Consider the following 20,831-nt stretch of genomic DNA (forward strand, 5'->3'; position numbering starts at 1 on the left):
TTTTAGATGATAAAACCAGGGCTCAGATTCTGTAGCTCATCCTTGGTGGACCCCGGGCTGATCCAAAGTGAGGAAAAACACAATAGCCAGAGTGAGCTCCAGAATTACCACAGCTCTTTCCTGAGACTGAAAAAAAGTCTGTGATCACTCGTTCCTCCTGCTAAGACCATTTGGAATAATTCTCCTTTTAAGCGGTAAGATCCTCTGGGTCCTTATATCAAATTAAATACTGCCTATTGACTCAGGCCTGCCCAAGACTGAGCCAAAGAGGCAACACAAATAAAAGGCACAAAGGGTCCTGTCATCCTGGGAGATGTTTTCTTTATTTGTGTCTTCCTGGAAACCAGATGGCAGAAGACAATAGCCCTTTAAGGATTTATCACCAACTGGAACTGCAAATTACTGTAGGTGCCTCTTGAAAGCCCAAGACAAAATGCACCACAGGGAGAAAACAAACAAGAGCTACTTCATTTTATGTGGATTCCGCCCTTAAAGTGCCCTTCCCTCCTAATAAGATTTTTTGCATTCTTTTTCTGTGCCTCCAATTTGACTGCCTTATTGTTACTGTGGGAAATGCAGTCCTGTAAACTGAACTCAGATCAGGAGCCAAGCTAAACATGCACGGAGAAAAATAATAGTAACAGCTAGAATGTATCTAATTCACACAATCGTCATGGTCCCCATTTTACAGGGGAAGAGACTGAGGCACAGAGAGGATAAGCATCTTGCCCAAGGACACACAGCTTGTGAGAGGTAAAGCTAGGCTTACAAACCGAGGCAGTCTGGGTGGAAAACCACAGCCTTAACTACTGTGCTACAGAGACTCAGCATCTAGCAAGACTACAGATCAGGGTCTCTGCTGGAACTAAGCAGAGCATACAAAATAGCAAGACAATTGGGCACCAGGAACTTGGCTGGCCTGGTTGAGAAAGGTGAGCAAACATTCCTCTGGGCAAGATCTTATTTATTCTAAACCACAGGACAGAACCCCCAGGGTGAGTCAGTGACTTAAGTCAGGAGGACGGCAGGAGCCATGTCATTTAGCCGCTGCCACGTAACAGCAAAACGCAAAGAGAGGGCAGGACTTTGCACTTAGGCAGATGTAGCCCTGTTTCTCCACTCACCAGTCGTTAACTTTTGGTAAAGTGTGTCATTCTCTGCATCTTGATTTTCTCATTTGCAAAATGGGGAAACTACTATTAATCTGCAAGGGCTGCTGTAAGAATGAGAGGAGAAAATTCGTGTCGATGTGTGAGGCACTCAGAACGCATGATCATCTTTCCTTGCCACCCAGGGACATGTCTGCCACTCACCTTACACCACCTGAGCCAGCCACCACCCTTGGTTTGATTGGCTCTTGTTCATCCTCACCATACACTTTGTTCCACTGTCTCCTAGACTCACCTGGGCTTCATAGAAAAGATGTGGACTCTGAAATCAAACTAATATAATTGTGAAGCCTGGCTCTGACATTCACTAATTTGAGCGAGTGGCTTTCTCTTTCTCTTTGAGCCTCCCTTTCCTAATGAGCAAGTGGAGATGCCAGTATCACCTGATCCCTAAGCCCTTGGTTAGGGTGAATGTGTGAGCACACTGCGGGCAGTGAGCTACATGAATCTCCCCTTCACTCCCAGCCTTCATTAAAATAAAAGCTGCTTCCCTAAAGTTCCTGCCCTTTGACACTACTTATATACTGTATTTGTTTCTTAGTGCTGCAGGAACAAAGTACCGCAGACCGGATGGCTTAAACAGCAGAAATATATTGTCTTACAGCTCTGGAGGCTGGAAGTCCAAGATCAGGGCGGTGGCATGGTCAGTTCCTTCCAAGGGCTTTGAGGGAGAATCTGTTCCAGTCTTCTTTCCTAGTTTCTGGGTGGCCTCAGGCCTTCCTTGTGGATGGCTCTCTTCTCCCTGTGTTTTCACAGCATCTTCCCTGCATGCTTATCTGTTTCAGTGCCCAAATTTTCCCTCTTTATAAGGACACCAGTCATATTGGATTAGAGTCCATCCTAATGACCACACTTTAACTTGGTCATCTGCAAACACCCTATTTCCAAATAAGGTCACATTTACAGGTAGTGGGGTTTAGGACTTCAACATCTTTGAGGGGACATAATTCAGCCCATGTCATGCTCTATGGAATTATGCCAAAGAAGTCAACTTTCTGCTCCAGACCTCAGTACTTGGAGCACTTGGACTCAGCTATCATGTCTCCTCTGAGTCTCCCCTTCTCCCGTCTGGAGACAACTGTCTTCTTAGTCACATTTCCAGATGGCTCAGAATCTCTGCCCTCTCCTCTAGGCATTTCCAACTTTGGTAGGATTTCTTCTTTTTTTAACCTTTTAAAAATGCTTTTTTAATGTATTTACAAGGTCAAGCAACCATCGCCACAATCTAATTTTAGAACAATTTTGTCTCCCCTAAAAGAAATCTCTTGCCCATTAGAAGTCACTCCCTACCCCACACATCACCTCCAGGCAACCACCCATCCGCTTTCTGTCTATGGATTTGCTAACACCATTCCCAGAACAGAACAGGTTTCTCCATATACAGCAAGTCCACACAGAAGACAGTGAATCCATGTCTTCCCAAGAAAGAGAAACTTCCATTCAATCAATGCAGCCTGTCAAGCTGGTTTCCTCTGCCCATCTGTGCACTCGAATTTTTGAACCTGGGTGCAAGAGTGTATATTTAAAACTGATTGGTGAGAAACTAATGATTTTAAAGAGTTGAATCTGGATTCTATCATCTGTTATATCCCCCATCCCTCTCAATATCATCATCCTAGTCTCATTAGCATGCCTTCCTGTCCTTCTCTCCAAGTCATCGATAAGAATATTGAGAGCCTGCATTCTCAAAGAGGATGACATTACCCTCAAAGGGGCAATAAAGCATATGTATAAAGCGTAGATGTGCATATGGTATGTAAACAGGTATCCAGTATACCATCTGTGGTGTTAAAATTTCATAAGAGGAATGGGTATTCAGGAAAGAGTGTCTAATAAGGCTCCTTAAGGGAACAATAATGAAAAATAGTTGAGAAACCCTAGTTTAAGGTTAAGGTTTTTTTTTTTTTTTTTGGCTGTGCCACTTGCAGGACCTTAGTTCCCCCACCAGGGATTGATTCTGGGCCACAACAGTGAAAGCACCGAGTCCTAACCACTGGATGGCCAGGGAATTCCCAAGGCCGGCTAGCTATTTTCAGATAGGCAGGAATCCATAAATGTTCTAATCTATTCTAATATACTGTACAACAATACTTTCAACAACTAACAAAGATGGCACATAGATTAACAAATCACTCAGCTCTAAATGGTCATTAAATCATTCATCAATTCATTCATTCAACAAATATCTATTGAGTGTCGACAATATGGCGGGCAATGAATAGTCTAGGTGCTGGGACTACAACAAGGACCAAAATAGATAGAAATCTCCACCTTCATAGAGTTTACAATCTAGAAAGGGTTGGGGACGGGGACGACAGACAATAAACAAAAAAGTAATTAAACTGTAGAGTATTGTCAGATGGAAAAAAATGCCTCATAAAAGCTATGGGCTAAGGGAATTGTTAGGGTGGGGAAACTCTTCTGTACTAAATCGTAATGATGGATACATGTCATACCACATTTGTCAAAACCCGTAGAAGTGTACAACACAAAGAGTGAACATTAACGTAAACTATGAACAGTAGTTAATAATAATGTATCAGTATTGGTTCATTAATTGTAACAAATGTACAATGCTAAGGCAAGATGTTAATAACAGGGGAAAGCGTGTAGGTAGAGGTGGAGGTGGGGTGGGTATGTTGAATTCTATATACTATCTGCTCAATTATTCTGTACACTTAACACTGTATTAAATAAATAAAGTCTTTTTTTTTTTTTTTTTTTAAATAAAGCTGCAGTCTGAACCCATGCAGAAATAGAGAGAAAAAGATGGCACCTCCAGTATGCTTGGAATTGGAAAGTTTGGCAAGAAGAAAGAGTTAAAAGGAATGTGAGGGTGAGTGACATTGACTCTGTCAGGTGAAATGAATCCAGGTGCCAATAGAAGTCTGGTGAAATAGTACAACTAGGAAGAAGCAGGAGGAATTGATTCCAATAGATGATGCAGAACAATGAGAGCAGAGGAGCTCAAAGAAGCCACACACAGCAGTTCTGGAAAGAGCTTTAATCATAAAATAGAAAAGCCACAACTCTACTAGGAGGAGAAGGAAAGGAAGCCAAGTTGTAATCAATTTTAAAGGGAAGTTCAGGGCCAGAAACCAGGGAGATGGTAATCAATGCACACAGCAGAATTTAGGAAGTAGGAGTGGAGAGGAAATTACATGCAATTTTTAATACCCTTCTTCCAGACACAATTTCCAGCTTACAAGTAATTAGAATTAGTTTTATGAGTTTTCCCAGCTACACTGAACTATGAAAAATAAATGAAGATGAGTAACATTTCATTATACCTAGTTTAATTCATCACAGGAGTCCAAAGAGCTGATAAGTTTCTCACATGGGGACTTTAAAAACCACAAGCTTGCAATACATAGACATGTGAAGAAAGGAATCAGACCTTGTGGATAAGCTGACAGGGGGAGTGACTTCATCAGCCCATGAGTCACACAGGTCAACATTGAATCTACTATCTATACGTCCAGAAAATCACAGGGGACTGTCTGATATCCAAAAGAGGTGCACACCCCTGCTCCTCTCCTTAGGGCGATTAAAGTCTTATTGGAAAGGCTATACTTACTCACACGAATAAAAAGAGCATAAACATGAATAAAATAGGGTTCCACTGAACAGAATAGAGAATGAGTGCTGTGGACTGAATGTGTGGGTCTCCCCAAAGTTATGTTTGAAGCTCTAATCCCCAATGTCATGGTATTTGGAGGTGGGGCCTTTGGGAGGTAATTAAGTTTAGATGAGGTCATAAGGTTGGAGTCGCATGATGAGATTAGTGCCCTTAGAAGAAGTGGAAAAGATTCCTCTCTTAGCTGTTTGAGAACAGCAAGAAGATGACTGTTTGCAAATCAGGAAGAGGGTTCTGGCACCCAAGGGCTGGCACCTTGATCTTGAACTTCTAGCCTTCAGAACTGTGAGGAATAAATGTCTGTTGTTTAAGCCACCCAGTCTACGGTATTTTTATTATAGCAGCCCAAACTGACTAAGACAGGGGGTAAAAAAGGGGGATTAGATTATGTGGGCTCAGTTAGGCTCTAGCTTTCTCTTTAACAAGAGGAAGTTTGTATATTGAACCAGGAATGGACACTCCTGGGAGTTAGGATTGTGGCAGCAATCAAGGGACCCAGGGAGGTCACTGAGACAAGAACAGTAGTTCTCAAATGAGAGAGGCTACTTGACATCACACACCTCAAACATAGAATAATGTAGTGTGTATTCTCCTCTTCTTGCCCTTAGCCAAGTCTCCCCTTCTGCCCAGGGGCCCTCATTCTTCCTCTGCCCTTTAAGGCCAAGTTCAAGTTCCAAGTCTGCCGAGCAGCCTAACATTGATTGCATTTTCCTTAGAATTCCATGGATACACATGTTCTATTCCATTTACCTAGCATCCTCGTATGCAGTATGGTGTGGTGGGCAATATTGAATTGGCAATAATATCTGGGTTTTGATGGAGATCCACCTCTCACTAGCTATGTTATCTTGGGTGGATTATTTAGCAACCCTGAGCCTCAGTTCCTGACTTGCAAAATGGGGGAACTGAGAGAATTCAAAGCATCTCTCCTTGAGGATGTGAGGCAACTGGGACCTCCCATTCATTGTGGATTGGGTGCAAATTGATCCAAGCCTTTTGGAAAACTATTTGCCAGTGTCTCTTAAAGTTAAATCTATGCCCACCCTCTGAGCTAGCAGTTCCACTCGTAGGTATAAAACCAATACGAATGAGTGCTCATGTTCACCAGAAGATATACACAACAATATTCATAGCAATTGTAATCGTAATAGCCCAAAGCTGGAAACAACCCAAATGCCCATCAACAGTAGAATAGATTTTTTAAATGGTGATCTATTTGTACAATGCATTTTGTATAGCAGTGAAAACAAACTACTGTTACACACAGCAATATGGATGAATCTCATAGGTACAATGCTGAGTGAAAGAATCAAGATGCAAAAAAAAGTACATACTAAATGATTTCATTTACACCAAGTAGGGAACCAGGGAAAGGCATAGGGAATCTTTAGGGGAACTGGAAATGTTTTATATATGATCCAGGTATTAGTGACACATATACATGAAAATAATAAGTAAAATGTTAAAAATAATAAGCAAAATGTCTATACTTCAATACAAGTTGAAGTATAGAAATCTACCCAGCCATGCCCTTGAGATCTGTGCATTTTACTTCAAGCCATTTCAACTTTAAAAAGTAAATAAAAAGGAAAAAGAGCACCTAGTCTTGCCCAGATTGTGTATCCTCAAAACATGCATCAATAATGGCCAAAATATGCATCAATAATGGCAGGAGGGGTCTTGACAGCTGCGTGACTGGCTCCTTCAAGTCTCAGCCCCATGAAGTGGGAGGCCCTCCTATCTCCACCCCAAACCCACTGTCACATTCCCTTGTTCTAATTTTCTTTATAGAACTTGCTAATAGAATTGAAAATTGTCACATTTTCTGTTTGTTTGTTTACTTGTTTAATGTCTGTCCCCACCCCCATGAAATGGCGGCATCTGTCTGAGTGATCCAAGCCCAGCAAGTACCTGGTTCACAATAAGCCCTAATTAGTATTAGTTGGATGGATGCATGAAGGACTGACAGAGGAAAGGAATGCATGTGTGATACTGTGCTAGAAAACTAGGAATACAAAGATTGATAAGACACATTTCTCTCCCAAAAGGAGATCATGGTGATCAATTCTGTAGACTCCGAAAACTTAGAAACCCAGCACTCCCCTCTGTCTGATCTTCGTCATCATTCTCCTGACTGGTTCAGCAGCTCCCTATCTGGTCTCCCTGTCTTTGGGCTCTCCCACCCCACACCCCCTACACACGCACACGCACACACACAAAAACACACACACACACACAGTCTCTGTATTGCCACTAGTTGACTTACTAAAAACTAATTCTGATCTTAGTACCCCACTGCTTCCAACCGCCTTTGGCTCCTCTCTCCAAGTCTGAACTGCTCACAGTGACACAGGCTGACTCCCAGCACTTGCCTCCACTCCCCTCCCAGCCCTGAGCAGCCCCCTCTCCATCTTGTCTCCAAGCCTCTCCTCCCACTGTGCTCCAGCCCCTTTCATGACATTCAGACCTTGCACCACCCTCTTATTTTCCTGGGTCCCTGGCCTCTTTTTCAGCTCCCAAAACACCCTGGGTGATGCCTCTTTGACCAAGGAGTCTATGGCTTGAGGGCTGGAATCATTGGAGTGAGGCTGAAAACCATGGGAGGCTCTTCTCAGTTTGCTTCATCAACTTTTACTGATTTTCTACTCCCGATTTTTCTCAAAATACATACACATTTTAGATTATTGAGAAAGGCAAAGAAAACAAATCAGAAGTCATATTTTAATATCTAGACTTCACCACTATTTACATTTGGGTAACCAGAATGGCAATGAGCAAGTGACCCAGAGTCACTATCTCCATGGCTGTAGTTTCTTCTGGGCACCTTGTCCATTCTTTTTTGTCTCTGCATGTTGATTTCATTTTGTTTTACCCATCCCCCTCAAAAAAGAAAACCTGATTACTGAAATCTTGTTTTGTAAACTGCTTTCTCTCCCAAATTTATATATAGTAGGATGTTTGATTCGAGGGTAGAAGTATACATAGCAGATATACAATCCAGCCAGATCTTTGAAACTTGAGTCATTAAAAACCACATCTAGGTGGAAAATTCTACATGAAAATATGTTCCACGGGCACTTCAAGAAGAAATAGTACCTTCTCAAGACAGAGGGGGATGAAGGGAAGCAAGGTCAAATTTATTTAGGGTTTAACTCTTTCATTTTTATTCCTTCAGTATTTCCTCCAAGCATTGAGTTCATAGAGTCAGGGTAACAGATGTTCTCATTCCATCTCAGCTGAGCCCTTGGTATTCACCACTGTGATCCCCACGAACAGACACAGGGCTGGGACAGAGCAGATATAAAAATAAATATCAAGTTGAATAGGATCAAATTAAACTCAATTTCTAGCTAAGGGTCCCTAATCCCTCTCTTCTCCAGCTACTCTGACTGGAAAACTCATTGTTTCCCATTACCATCCAGTCTCCCAAGGCCTGGTGATTCTTCCTTCCCTGTAGCTCCTAACTCCCCTTCTCCTCTGTGTTCCCATCACCTTTGTACACCCTTATGAACCCAAGCCCAGATTTCTGGTCTTACTCCTGCCTGGGCTTTGGAGTCTCCTGCCCCCAGCCCACCACGTATGTTATGTCACTTAACCTTCCCAGCACCCTCTGCAAAAGTTCACGAGTGACCCCTTTGCCCAAGATAGTGGTCAAATTCCTCAACCTGATATTTAGAGTACTATATAATAAATAGATTCATAATCCTCTAAAGTGGGAGCCACCGGCCACATGTAGTTACTGAGCTCTTGAAATGAGGTTACTATAGGACAGTCTCACTAGAGTGAGAAACATTCTTGTTTTCCCATTGACACAGTTATTATTTTGCTAAAGCTACATTTCACTTAGCCACTGTATCACATAAGATAATACTGTAGTGCACATGAAACTCAGCAGAACTCTGCAGGGCTTTCCAGGGGACAGACCCCCACCCCGAGTTTGAAGAAAAGCTTTAGCCTTCTAGATCCTCCTTGAGTTCCAAAGAGCAAACTTAATCAGAGAAGTGAAAAAATACAGAAACAAAGAAAAACAATCAAGCAAGACAAAATAATAATAGTTTAGCCATAAAACAAAGTCAAGGTCCTTTCGTTCCTCCTCAAGTGCTGTAGATAATATCCTGAGCCATATCCTTGAGTTGTTTTGCAGATACTAAAACCCCCACCAGGTGGAAGAGTTTAACTCCATGCTGACCACCAGCATGTAGACCCCAAACTGGTTGGAACCAGAAAACTGATCATTGAGATTCCTGAAATACCACCCTGTTACCTCACCATCAGCCAATCAGAGGATAGTACAGAAGCTGATCACTCACCCTGTGACCTTCTCCCTCACACCATCTTTAAAACCCTTCACCTAAAAGCCATCTGAGAGTTCAAGTCTTTTGAGCATGAGCTGCCCCTTCTCCTTGCTTGGCACCCTACAATAAAGATAGCATGCTATCTATACTTTCCTTCACCACAACCTGATGTCAGTAGATTGGCTTTGCTGCACTTCAGGCAAGCTGACCCAAATTTGGTTCAGTAACACACATAGGGCATAGATGTTATTTTTATGTGTAAACTCATCAATGAATTGCTTCAGTTCAAATGTTCTTTTTTTCCCCTATGCACCTATGTAACATTGTAATGTGTTTATTCAAATAGTTTCTGCAGATAATAAGTCCAAAGATATCTGTGTCAATCATAATTGGGAATTAAATAAAAATAGTTATTTTTAAAATTATAATGTAATTTTTCTAGTTTAAAGAAGTATGGGCAAATTTTAAATGAAAGTGTACTAATGATGCTGAATCAAGTGGCGATGCAGTAGCTAGAACTACAATCAGAAGAGTACAACAAAATAGGATGATGAAAAGCAATTGCAATTTCCTTCAGTAGATCACTGTGTTAAAAAAAAAATTAAGATGATAAAGTGGACAATATTGAGACATTTTCAGCAAGTGCATAATAGATTTGATAAGAAATTTCTTTTCAATGGTCAAAAAAATTAATAAAATTAGTTGCCTAAACACAGAATTAAATGTCCAACAAGAAATTTATAATTATTTGTAATTAATTTTTTTAATTTTTAAAAAAGTTTAAATTAATTTAAACAGATCTGTGCTTATACATTTGGCCAGCTATTAAAAAAAAAATCTTGGATTCTGGCACAAAAGAAAAAAGTACCTTTAGATAAATAAATGGTAAAACAAAATATGTAATGGAAATATTATTAGAAAATACTTAGGAAAAGACTAAAAAAGATATTTTACAAAGAGTGGAAGCTCTTCAATTATGTCACTAAATAATTGCCCATAAAATACAAGACTTTTCTAACAATAGCAACGACCAATAAATAAACCTGAAAAATCACAGAGAACAGATTGGTAGTTGCCAGACAGAGGGGCTGGGAGTTGAGCAAAACGGGAGCCAAAGGTACAAACTGCCAGTTACAGAATAAATGTCATGGGTGCAATGTACAGTGTGGTGACTATAGTTAATAATACTGTATTGTCATTTGAAGTTGCTAAGAGAGTGGATCTTAAAAGTCCTCATCACAGGAAAAGAAATTTGTAACTATGTATGGCAATGGATGTTAACTCCACTTTTTGTGGCGATTATTTCAGAATATATACAAATATTGAATCATTATGTTGAAACTAATAGAATGTTATATGTCAATCATACCCCAATTAAAAAAAAAGAAAAAAGAATGAACAAAACTCATCAGATGGGCTGGAGCAGTGGGCTCTAGACCAGACCCCCAGGAACGGTGCCAGGATGACACTGCAGAACCAGGCTGCCAGGGAGCTGCCACATCTGCCAACATCAGGAAAGCAGGACTAAAGAAGGCACTCCTGAAGCTGCTGGCTCCAGGAACATACCTCTTCAAGCATTAAGTGTTAGATTTAGAGCCACACCACACCTGAGAGATCCAACTTAGCGAAAAACAGATGGCCCATACCCTGCCTCTTGACTCTCAATAAGCTGGTGCCTGGACACTGGAACACACTGCAGAAAAACCAGCAATGCTATTCTATGCATGGCACCATGCAGATGCCTTCCAATTCTCACGCAGGTGCATCTAAGCTATGAAGCCTAAATCACATCCAAAAGCCCCTAAAAAGAAGTCCCTCCCATCACTTCACTCTCCTTACCAGGTAAACTCCTTCAAATTAAATATCCCTTCCTCCAGGAAGCCTTCTCTGACTTCCCCAAAACTGTGCTAAGTTGGCTGTCCATGTACTTTGTATGCATTCTTGGCTCACTTTATTTATTCTAAGTGTTTAGTTGTCTTTCTCCCCTGATAGGCCATTAGCTCCATGGACGGAGCCATGTTAGTTTATTCACCATCATGTTCTCCCCACCTAGTGGTAGATGCTAAATTCACATGTGTTGAATGAATGAGTGAACAGTGTGCCAGGGGTCGCATTTGAACCATCTTTCCCCACACTACAAGCCCTCTCATAACACATCCATGTGCCTCCGAAGATGTCCAGCACCTGCCAGATGAAGACTGCAGTTGGCACATCCATCACCAGGATGCAACCTTTCCCACTCAAGGAGGACGGCCTGGGGCTGTTTCTAAGAAACAGGGAGGAACTGTTGTTCACGCAATGACTTTCAAGAAAATGCCATGGGCCCTGGGATGCTGGGCCCTGAGCCCAGGCTGCAGAACAGCCAAGGGAAGATCGGGCCAAGGGGTTATGCTGGACACTGCACAAAACACGCCCAGCCACGTTCCTGTCATCAAGGAAGACTGTGGACACTTAAGTGAGGGACCCAGAAGAGGATCCTGGTTGTGCAAACAATGAGACTTTACACAAAAGCATTTACAGTTTATGAAACTCCTTCACATGTATCAGCCAGTTCATTATTTCTCCCTCTCCCATTTTACAGATTAGGAAACTGAAGCATAACAAGATGAGCAACTTTTCCTAAGGCAAGTGTCAAATCCCGGTCTTGGACCCAAACCTCATAGCGCTGTGGTCACAACACACACTGTAAAATCAGACAGAGCCAAGTTCAAAGTCATTTTCTGCCACACACCAGCCAGGTTCCTTGGGCAAGTCACTCTCTGAGGCTCCGTTTTCTCTTATGTAAAATGAAGGCGATAGCAGCTAACTCATGGGGTTGTTGTGAGAATTAAATGAACCACTTATGCAAAGAACTTAGCTCAGCACCTTGTGCAGAATAAGGGTTCAGTGATTAGTATCTGTTTTATTATTGTTACTATTCCAAGTTTGACTCTATTATCTGAGATTGATTTTTAATCGTACAAATCTTATTATAGTATTAATAATTTACTCTGAAATACTTCAGCAAAGCCAGTGTGATATGAATGAGGGAAGGGCATTCAGTCACCTTGATTAGGTAGGCGCACTCCAGGCCTGGTAAGCTATCACCACAACGCAAATACCCCAGCCCAGAGGACAGGACCATCAGCACTTCCTCTAATTTCCTGTCCGCTCGTGACAACACGTTATTTGGCTCCGCTGATCCACATAATGAATGTCAGACAAGAGTTTCTACTGGGGGTACTTAGTGATTTGTTAATCAGCATAAAGAAAGGATACACCAAATGGGCTCTATTGATAACATTAGTGATATTCAATATATAAAGTAATATTCAAGATAAAATATTTGAAACGCTTCCTGTGCTTACTTGATCCTTCACCCTTAACCCTCAAGGATGGCACCAGAAGCTTGATCCCTAAAACATCGGGTGCCCACCCCTGGCACAGAGTGTTGTGGTCTGTTCAAGAGAACTCCTATGGAGGTGTTTTGTGAGCACCAAAAGGGACGGAGGGCTAGGGCTTCACAGAGCTTGCAGAACTGCTCTAAGACTATTCTGTAGGCCTCCTCTGAGCCTATAGGCAAATAAATATCTATCCTTGTAGTAACTTTTGTTCTGATACTTACTTCCTTACTCGCTCTCAGTATCTAACCCTCACTTACCTCTAACTCCTAAGGGCTCCAAGATAAACCAAAAAGAGCCTAATATCCGTGAATGACCAAATTGGCTTAGGCCAATTTGCAACAAAGGTTCTACTGAGTTTTTCTCAGGATTGTCACGAAGCCCAAATCACTAAATGCATGTCAAAGTCCCTAGAGAATTTTAAAGATCCATAGAGATGATAATAATAACAGGACCACATGTATCATTTGCTCAGTTTCCTCCTCTGGTTCTTCTCTAGGACCCAGTCGTTAACACTTTGTTCTCTCTAGGCGATCTCATCTAGTCCCCTAGCCCTAAATATACATCATATGGGACTTCCCTGGTCACACAGTGGTTAAAGAAACCGCCTGCCAATACAGGGGAAACGGGTTTGAGCCCTGGTCTGGGAAGATCCCACATGCCGCGGAGCAACGAAGCCCGTGCGCCACAACTACTGAGCCTGCGCTCTAGAGCCTGCGTGCCGCAACTACTGAGCCCACGTGCCACAACTACTGAAGCCCATGCGCCTAGAGCCCATGCTCCATGACAAGAGAAGCCACCGCAATGAGCAGCCCACGCACGGCAAGGAAGAGTAGCCCCCATTCGCCGCAACTAGAGAAAGCCTGTGTGCAGCAACGAAGACCCAATGCAGCCAAAAATAAATAAATTAATTAATTAATTTTAAAAAGATTAAACGCCCCTCTTGGGATGCCAATGCTGGTAAAAAAAAAAAAAAATATATATATATATATATATATAATATTTTGAGGGCTTTCATATTTTTGTCTCCAGCCTTTGTCTCTCAACTAAGCACCAGATTATGTATATCCAACTGTCCACCGGACATCTCCAGTTGAAGAGGTCTAACAGGCATCCTAAACCGCCACAGCCAAAACACAGCTCTGGATCCTTTCTCTCTCAACAGCCCCATCACCACCACCTGCATCTTACCTATCTCAGAAGATGGTGCTGCCCAGACCAAAGACCTAGGAGTCATCTTTGGTTCCTCTCTTTCTGTCACAGCCCCATCCCCTCTCCCCACCTGATTCATCAGTGCCCCTCTATCCATCTCTGATGATACCACCCTAACCACCATCATCTCACACACTCCCTCCAAAAGCCTCCTAACTGATCTCACTGATTCTACCCCCCTCCCCCCTGGACAGAATGGCTTTTTTTTTAATGTAAATGAGACAGTGTGACTTCCTGTTTCAACCTTCCAATGGCCTTCCATCACTCCTAGAATAAAACCCAAACTCCTTTTCCACAACTCCTGCTTCTAACCTCCTCCTCCTCTCTGGCCATCTCTCACCACCTCCACCCTTGCTCACTTCACTCCAGTCACACTGGCTCATTCTTGTTTCTTCAACACCGATGTGTCCCTTTCAGTCCCACCTTATGACCTTTCCACCTGTTGTTCCCTTGGCCCAAAGATTTTCTGAGTCTTCACCTGGTGACCTTTGTATCACCCCAATGTCAGCCAAGTCACCTCAGAGGGGCCTTTCCCAGCCACACAATCTAAAGAAGACCCAGTATCCTTACACGCCACTTTCATGCCATCACTCAGATTTACTACGTTCATAGCACTTCTCACTACTATCTTATTCATTTCTTTGCTTATATATTGTTTGTCTCCCCACTAGAATAAAAGTCCTATGAGGGCAGGAGCTTCATTTTGTTCATTAAAGCCTCCCAGCATTTCCAACAGTGCCTGGCATAGAGAAAGATCTGGAAAACACTTACCCAGTGAATAAATGGGTTACTTATTTATTACGGCCTCTACATGACTTGTAGAAGTAAAGTCTGTGAGGAGAATGGATAAGCAAACTGTAGTACATTCACATAAGAGAATACTATTCAGCAATGAAAAAGAATAACTGCTGATAATGCACAACAACATGATTGGATCTCAAATACATTACGCTGAGCATGTACTATATGATTCTGCTCATAAGAAAGGCCAAGAACAGACAAAATTAATCTACGGTGTTAGAAGAGAGAACAGTGGTTAGTAATCTCTAGGATGGGGACTGACCAGAAGGACATGAGGAAACTTTCTGTGAGTTTGAAGCTACTTTGATTGGCATATAAGGTACACATATTTTTATAATACATTTGCCAAAACCCACCAAATTGTATACTTCAGATTTGTACATTTCCCTGTGTGGAAATTTTTCCTCAAATTGAAAACAAACAAATGAAACCTACTCTTGTAAATAGAATGGCCAACTGCCTAGTATCAGTCAATTCAGAATGAAATATCACTTTGGTTTAGCTCCAGTTCAGAGACTATTTTGGAATCCTAGGTTTTTAGCATATCATTTTAGAATCATTTTAGAATATCTACCTGAGATTCTTTAAGCTTCTTTGTGTCGGTGTGATGGAAGGAAACAGTTTGGCTCTATTTTTTACCACAAAAAATAACAGTAATATTCAGTGTGTGTCTGGCTCAGGAACAGGTTCCTGTTGGTTTTGATTTTTGTGCTTTGTTTCTTTGTGTGCAAAGTAGACTTGGCCTTATATCTTTGCTCCTGGGATGTTTTTTCAGGCAAGCAACAAGGGATGCCAAAGATATGCTAATCAGCCCAGACTTCTAAGTGTCACTCCTAAGTATAAAAACCTAAAGGAAGTGATCATCTTGAAAGCGTCCATCAGTTTGGACCAAAGAAATGAATTTGCTTTAGCCAACAATAACCACATTTTATCCTTGTCAGGATAAAATCCTTTATCTTTTATCCCAAATTCTTCCATTGGTTACCCCCTCACCACCACCATGGTAGTGGGAAATACCTCCCACCCAGTAGCCAGCTTTATAGACAGGCAACGAGAAGCTCAGGGGAGTTGGTTGCTGCTGTGAGCTAGCACCAAACAGGGTTCCTGGTGTGGTTCATTGTCTGGTCCAGGAAGAGTATGCTGAGTGGAGTTGACATGCATTTTCCAACAAGGACTGAACCCTGAAAGCAAAAGCCCTCCGTCTAACATCCTCATCCTGATTGGCGAGCAATACTGACTACTGATTTCCCTGTGCACAACCTTAAGTTCCAAGCTACAAAGCACTTCCTCATCTTACATTCAGTTAGAAAGAACCTGCCCTTTACAACTTCAGCTAAAAGATGAACCCTCTCCGACACCTAGAGGCAGGTAGCTGGGTGTACATGTGTTGGGTTGGCATGATTTTCGTAGGTGACAACCTTATGTGCCTTTCGACTCAATTCAGGAAAGCTTTTCTCGGGGCGGGCTGGCCTGGAGTGGAGAAGAAGTATCTGTCTGAGAAGCCACACCAGGACACCCAGCCCTGCAGCCTCCATGGGGAAGCATGCTGGCGCTGGTGACAGAAACTGCTGCTCCAAAGCCAGGGTGGTTCTTTCTCAACAAGGCCCACCCAGGAGCCACTCGGCAGGGAAATGAGTGGGAGTTGACCCCAGTCTGTTGAGAAGAACAAGGAGAGGACAGGAAGGGATTCTACACTGGTCTCACTCCAAGCCTACAAGTAGCTCAAGAGTTGTGAAACTCAACCTTTTAAGGGAAGGCTGGAGCAGGATATAAACAGAGAAGATGTAACGTTTTCCCTGAAGGAAATTCAAAGCTCTTCCGATGAGTCTGATGAGGCTTCGGTCAACTTTGGGTGTCCTCTGTGTGTCCAGAGCATCTAGCTCTTGCCTGAATAGGAAAAATTCCAAAGGCAAAGAGAGATAAGCCAATAAATAAGAGAACAAGCTCTACTTCTTCTTTTTCCCTCCATTATGTAAACCACCAGCTCAGGAGGCAAGGCCATGATCACGGGCATGTGGACTTTTTTATTTTCCAAAAGTTTATACATTTTGATGGGTTTTTTTGTTTGTTTTACTGTGGCTTCTGCACTTCAAATCAGCACTTGCAGGTAATGGGGTTTTTGAATAGTATCACCGGGTATGAAAAGTTTTCCCAAGAAACCACAAAAGATTGTTCATTTTTTTCTTTCTTTTTTTGTCAACATTTTGCCGCACTCAAGTCAGTGTAAGTCCTAGCAAAAAGACGGTAGTTAGGACACAACTGTTGCTGTAGATGACGTGACATTGGTTGAGTTTGTGCTGACATTTGTGTAACTCCCCTCGCTGTTTGTGTTTGACTCATTAGAGGGCACTTGGCTGGAGTTGGCTCGAAGGATTGCTCCCGCCGCACTGCAATGTGGCCGTGGCCCCGGTTCTGGGGTGTAGGTAAAGGTAAGGCTGGTGGAATAAATGATTCCATCATTACGGACCAAAGTTACTGGCACCTGCACTGGCTGCCGGACCCATCTCCAACCTTCTCGGAATGCAGAAATGTCTGGGACAACACAGAGCATACTCTCTCCACATCTGTACATAGTTTCAGCTTCCACATCCCCAAACCACACTCGTAAATTTGGAGTGAAATGCTGTCCTGTAAGTTCAAGATTGCTACATCCCCACTGCCATTCAACTGAAGACTTTCTACAACAGGCACCGGTGTGACTGGGGCAAGGACAGGGCCCATCCCCTCGTAAAATGTATACTCTGCCTTATCCGTACTAATGATTGTCCAGGAAGTGCCATCATTTATCATCTCTTTATTTGGTTCTTTTGGGCATGGAGTGGCCTGAAACCGAATTATTCTTTCTTGAGAAAGGCACAAGTACATTCTTTCTGTATCCTTAAGGTAAAATGCACATTTATGGAGCTGTGACATAGGATCATCTGCATCCAGTAATGCAGTTTGCTTATCAACTTTCCTAATTAGCAATCTTGGGAGTGCCATGCCAGTAACTGAACACACAAGTGTGACTGTTTGTCCATAATGGATGTATCCATCGCGGACTGTGAATTCTTCTCCTTCTGATTCATCATCATCCAAGAGATGAATGTGAAATGCTCCCCACTGCTGAGAACTGGCATGGAAATTACTTCCCTCTACATGCAAGCATCTGGTACTAACTGTCTGGGATCGAAGTCGATTAAACAGAGCCACCTTTGTTCCTGAAGCAATGCATAAGTCAGCATTTTTCAATGACTGCTTCTTTTTGGAAGGTTTGGAGATGACTTTTATCTGCTTGCTGAGGAACACACCAATGTCATCATTATTGCCATAGAACATCTTTACAGACAGCATGAAGTGCTTTCTCTTGTCTGAATCAGACATATACAATGTTTTGACCGTGCAATAGTTCTTTCCTTCCCAGTTTAGCTGCTGCATTTCTTGGTCACTATTTCCTATTCTAATAATTGCACAGGGTTGAGACTCTTGTTCAGAACCACCACCGCGTTCCATTTGTTCTTTTTTTCCTTCCATCCACTGCCCATAAGATACACACAAGGGGGAGGGCAAAAAAACTTTTTTTCATTTCCATATGACTTCTGTGCAACTTTTGCATGAAGAATAAGTACTGTTTGATCCCCTTGCTCTTTTAAATAATTTCACATAGCTTCCCTAGTAAATCATTTAGGTGGAAGCTGCTCACCAAATTTTCTTTTAATCCATGCCATGGTACTTCAAGAACATGTTAAGGTAAGCCGCAGGCTGGAACACTTTGATGCACCTCAGAACACCTCAGCCAGTTTATCTGTATCATTCTCCTTTCCTTTGAGATCATAATGGTTCTGAAGAACTATAATGCTTCCATTTGAATGATAGTTTCATAATTTCAATGACCTGTCACAGCAGGTGCCATCTTCCACCCATGTGGACTTTCGAGTCAGCCAGAGCTGAGCCCAAATGTGCCCCTTGCTGGCTGCATGAACTTGAGCACTCTCTTAACCTCTCTGATCCTCAGTTTCCTCATCTATAAAATGCGAATGACACTAGCATTTTCTCTCAGGGTTTATTGTAAAGAATTAAGGGCCAGCGAATCACTTAGCACAGTGCCTTGCACATAAAAAGGGCTCCATAAATGTTATGCCTTGACTCAGTAAATATTTTAGTAAGTAGCTCCCATAGTGCTGGTGATTAATGTAAATAAGTGATTTAATTAACTAGAAGCAAATTGCTCTTCCTGAATTACCTACCCTGGAATCCATCTCTCCAGCTTTGCTGGAATATAGCCATGTCTATAGTGATTTTGGGGATCTTGCTTATTCATAAAGGGACTTTCTTAGTAGACAGTGTGTTGAGAAGCCTCGAGTTGTGAGGTATGGAGGGGGTGGAAAAGGATATGATTATCTTAAATTATTCAGCGGGCTAATCTGCAGGTTAGGGATTAAATTTAATCCTTGACCTCCCAAAAAGAGGAATTAAATCCAACAGGAGAAAATTGCAGGGAACAGATTTCTGGGACTTTTTGTTTTGTTTTGTTTTCCTGATCCAGCCAGAGTTTATGGCTCTTCTCTTGTGTATCAAGCACTGTTCTGGGTACCAGGGACACAAGTGGTGAACACAGTCCCTACCTTGATGGAGACTGCACCCTGATAGGAGATGGATAACAAGCAAGTAAACAAGTAAATAAACAAGTAAATAAACAAGACAAATTTAGATACTCATAAGTACTGTGAATAACATAAAAACTGAGTGATAAGATGGAGGATTATTGGTGACAGGGGATAAATTTCTTTCTTTTTAATTGAGATATAACTGACATTAACATTATAGTAGGGACTTCCTTGGTGGTGCAGTTGTTAAGAATCCTCCTGGCAATGCAGGGGACATGTGTTCGAACCTCGGTTCAGGAAGATCCCACATGCCGCAGAGCAGCTGAGCCCGTGAGCCACAACTCCTGAGCCTGCTCTCTAGAGCCTGCAAGCCACAACTACTGAGCCCGCATGCCACAACTGCTCCATCCAGAATAGTGATTGGGCAGGTCTAGCCAAGAGGCCAAGGACTCCCTGGCCCCAGTCAGCCTGACCTGATTACTGTTTACAAGAGCAAAACCAGGAGGTTTGCATAGAAATGGGAGTGCCCGTAATCCAGGTGTGGGGAAATCCACCCACAGTCCTCCAAGCTTTACAAGGTACCTCAAGGTTCAGAATACTTAGGGACACGGTAGGTTCTTACCATTGTTGAAGCCAGCAGTCTCCAAACTGGGGGTGAATGTACCCCATGGTTCACATGACTGTTAAGGGACATATTGGACCTTCTATTCCTATTTATTTTTATCTTGATCTTAAGATTTCTATTGCACAGTTGTCATAATACTAAATAATGCAACTGAGTTCTTCTTCCATGCCAGGCAACATTCTAAGAGCTTATATATATAGATATTATTATTTGTACTTTATAAGCACAGACAGGTCAAGCGATCCCTCCAATGTCACACAGCTGAGAAGTGGCAGAGCTGGGATTCAAACCCCACAGTGTGGCTACAGAGTTTACATTTATAACTACTACACGATTCTGTCTCATATAAATACAATTTACAAATTTTAAACAAACATATATGGAGGTTGCATGCTCAAGTTTTTGTTTCGTTTTTAACTGAAGAATGTATTCAATCAAAAAAAAAAAAAAACCCTTTGGAGAAAATGTTGATGAATTCAGATAAAAAATTAAGCTATTTCCATGGGAGCTTCTGGGGCAGGAGGGATAGTTGTCAGGCTCGTTAAAGTCTTAGGGTACCACCATGAGTTCAAAAGCTACTGGAGGGACTTTACTGGCGGCACAGTGGTTAAGAATCCGCCTGCCAATGCAGGGGACACGGGTTCGAGCCCTGGTCCGGGAAGGTCTCACATGCCGCAGAGCAACTAAGCCCGTGAGCCACAACTACCGAGCCTGCGCTCTAGAGCCCGCGAGCCACAACTGCTGAGCCTACATGCCACAACTACTGAAGCCTGTGTGCCTAGAGCCCGTGCTCTGCAACAAGAGAAGCTGCCGAAATGAGAAGCCCGCGCACCACAAAGAAGAGTAGCCCCTGCTCGTCACAACTAGAGAAAGTCCGTGCGCAGCAACAAAGACCCAACGCAGCCATAAATAAATAAATAATAAATCTATGAAAAAAAAAAGAAAATGAATATTGACTTGCAAACAGTAATAAAAATGCACATGCCTTTAAGCTAGAATTTCCACTTCTAGGAATCCCACAGATATACTGTGTATATGCTCCACTCCCGCCCCAGATCCATTTACTGCTCTTCTGTACCCATCTTTGTCCCAGGAGGGCGGGTCACTCTGGTCGCCTGGGCCCCTT

At 42.4% G+C, this 20,831-nt stretch overlaps 1 pseudogene across 1 annotated transcript; it reads right to left on the reverse strand.

Moving 5' to 3' along the window:
- Positions 1-7,021: 7,021 nt before the first annotated feature.
- On the reverse strand, positions 7,022-18,629 carry LOC309627378 (recombining binding protein suppressor of hairless pseudogene; annotated as a pseudogene). Its single transcript has one exon. The product of its transcript is annotated as a recombining binding protein suppressor of hairless pseudogene (transcript).
- Positions 18,630-20,831: the final 2,202 nt, after the last annotated feature.

Source organism: Balaenoptera borealis (genome assembly GCF_965194805.1).
Source record: "Balaenoptera borealis genome assembly, chromosome: 4".
NCBI classification, from domain to species: Eukaryota; Metazoa; Chordata; class Mammalia; order Artiodactyla; family Balaenopteridae; genus Balaenoptera; species Balaenoptera borealis.